Source organism: Rhinichthys klamathensis, unplaced genomic scaffold (genome assembly GCF_029890125.1).
Source record: "Rhinichthys klamathensis goyatoka isolate OS25496 unplaced genomic scaffold, OSU_Roscu_1.1 h1tg000856l_1, whole genome shotgun sequence".
NCBI classification, from domain to species: domain Eukaryota; kingdom Metazoa; phylum Chordata; class Actinopteri; order Cypriniformes; family Leuciscidae; genus Rhinichthys; species Rhinichthys klamathensis.
This window is the reverse complement of record NW_026607226.1, coordinates 195,001-197,500: the sequence shown is the minus strand read 5'-3', so window position 1 is coordinate 197,500 and position 2,500 is coordinate 195,001. Positions and strand designations below refer to the sequence as shown.

General features: G+C 48.1%; 3 non-coding genes across 3 annotated transcripts; all 3 read left to right on the top strand.

The window, feature by feature from the left end:
• The first annotated feature begins 260 nt into the window (after positions 1–260).
• Positions 261–332, top strand: trnah-gug (transfer RNA histidin (anticodon GUG)). The gene has a single exon. It is a non-coding gene; the product is annotated as a tRNA-His (tRNA).
• A 1,125-nt stretch (positions 333–1,457) lies between these two features.
• trnah-gug (transfer RNA histidin (anticodon GUG)) lies at positions 1,458–1,529 on the top strand. Its single transcript has one exon. It is a non-coding gene; the product is annotated as a tRNA-His (tRNA).
• A 652-nt stretch (positions 1,530–2,181) lies between these two features.
• Positions 2,182–2,254, top strand: trnak-uuu (transfer RNA lysine (anticodon UUU)). The gene has a single exon. It is a non-coding gene; the product is annotated as a tRNA-Lys (tRNA).
• Positions 2,255–2,500: the final 246 nt, after the last annotated feature.

Genomic DNA, 2,500 nt, shown 5'->3' with positions numbered 1-2,500 from the left:
GCTTTGGCCGAGTGGTTAAGGCGATGGACTAGAAATCCATTGGGCTCTCCCCGCGCAGGTTTGAATCCTGCCGACTACGTTTGACAGCATGCGCCTGCTTTAGGTTGAAACCTTGCTAAAACTTTAGGAAAAGAAAAAAAGTCACTGTGACAATATTACCCTTGAAAAGAGTTATGTTGGCAAGGAATAGTTTTGTCTGCAAGCTAAAGATGACAAGGGCCCTTTTGTACTCAGCCACACGTCGGGGAGACCGGTAGCTCGCCGTGATCGTATAGTGGTTAGTACTCTGCGTTGTGGCCGCAGCAACCCCGGTTCGAATCCGGGTCACGGCAAGTTTTTCTGGGTGCCTTTGAAATTGAGCTCCACGTTACCTCCTCACCCCGTCCGTCAGACCACTTTTTTTGTTGTTGCACGGTGCGTCCTTGACGTGCTCTGGATGTTTGAGTGAATTGCCACTGGGACCTTCTTTGAGAGCACGAGCTCTCAGGTTTGAACCCTCAGAGAAAAGACTGAAAACCAAACGCTCCCATTTAGTTTGGAAGAATCTTGCTTCAGAGAGAATATGGTGCTGGTATACTTTCTAATCGCTAGGTGTCAGTACACTCGCTGGCTGTTACCTAGAGTGCAGTGGACTTGCTATTTGCTCCAAACAACTGCGCCTTTGAAGCAAGTTTACAATAATGAAAAGAGCGCGGCAAGTCCACAGCATTAAAGCATGTAAAGATGCTTTCCAGACAAGAAGCAGTGAGATGTTGTTCTTTTTCCTAGCATTATCGTCGGTTGATTATTATTAGCCGTCTAATAGGCTGCATTCCCACTAATGCGCAAGTATATTTTGACATAGCAGACGTTTGGACGGCCGTTCTTAATCGTCGAAGAATTAAATGCGATGCATGGGAGAATTTTTTTTTTCTTTCAGCCGATACGATTCATTTTGATGTGGGTTCCCACGCAACACGCACGCATCTCGGGCAAGAGCCCGGATAGCTCAGTCGGTAGAGCATCAGAATTTTAATCTGAGGGTCCAGGGTTCAAGTCAATGTTCCGGCGATCGAGCCTCGTTTTTTTGAGGAGCGCTACGTTTTGCTGTTGAGTTCGTGCACTGCACCTGCACTGGCCTCGGGCAGCGACGCTGCAAGGCACCAAGCGAAATGACATGCCCCCTTAACCCAGCTTGTAGTCGTGGCCGAGTGGTTAAGGCGATGGACTAGAAATCTATTGGGGTCTCCCCGCGCAGGTTTGAATCCTGCCGACTACGTTTGACAGCATGCGCCTGCTTTAGGTTGAAACCTTGCTAAAACTTTAGGAAAAGAAAAAAGTCACTGTGACAATATCACCCTTGAAAAGAGTTATGTTGGCAAGGAATAGTTATGTTGGCAAGGAATAGTTTTGTCTGCAAGCTAAAGATGACAAGGGCCCTTTTGTACCCAGCCACACATCGGGGAGACCGGTAGCTCGCCGTGATCGTATAGTGGTTAGTACTCTGCGTTGTGGCCGCAGCAACCCCGGTTCGAATCCGGGTCACGGCAAGTTTTTCTGGGTGCCTTTGAAATTGAGCTCCACGTTACCACCTCTCCTCACCCTGTCCGTCAGACCACTTTTTTTGTTGTTGTACGGTGCGTCCTTGACGTGCTCTGGATGTTTGAGTGAATTGCCACTGGGACCTTCTTTGAGAGCACGAGCTCTCAGGTTTGAACCCTCAGAGAAAAGACTGAAAACCAAACGCTCCCATTTAGTTTGGAAGAATCTTGCTTCAGAGAGAATATGGTGCTGGTATACTTTCTAATCGCTAGGTGTCAGTACACTCGCTGGCTGTTACCTAAAGTGCAGTGGACTTGCTATTTGCTCCAAACAACTGCGCCTTTGAAGCAAGTTTACAATAACGAAAAGAGCGCGGCAAGTCCACAGCATTAAAGCATGTAAAGATGCTTTCCAGACAAGAAGCAGTGAGATGTTGTTCTTTTTCCTAGCATTATCGTCGGTTGATTATTATTATCCGTCTAATAGGCTGCATTCCCACTAATGCGCAAGTATATTTTGACATAGCAGACGTTTGGACGGCCGTTCTTAATCGTCGAAGAATTGAATGCGATGCATGGGAGAATCTTTTTTTTTTCTTTCAGCCGATACGATTCATTTTGATGTGGGTTCCCACGCAACACGCACACATCTCGGGCAAGAGCCCGGATAGCTCAGTCGGTAGAGCATCAGACTTTTAATCTGAGGGTCCAGGGTTCAAGTCCCTGTTCGGGCGATCGAGCCTTTTTTTTTTAGGAGCGCTACGTTTTGCTGTTGAGTTCGTGGAATGCACCTGCACTGGCCTCGGGCAGCAACGCTGCAAGGCACCAAGCGAAATGACAAGCCCCCTTCAGCCAGCTTGTAGTCGTGGCCGAGTGGTTAAGGCGATGGACTAGAAATCCATTGGGCTCTCCCCGCGCAGGTTTGAATCCTGCCGACTACGTTTGACAGCATGCGCCTGCTTTAGGTTGAAACCTTGCTA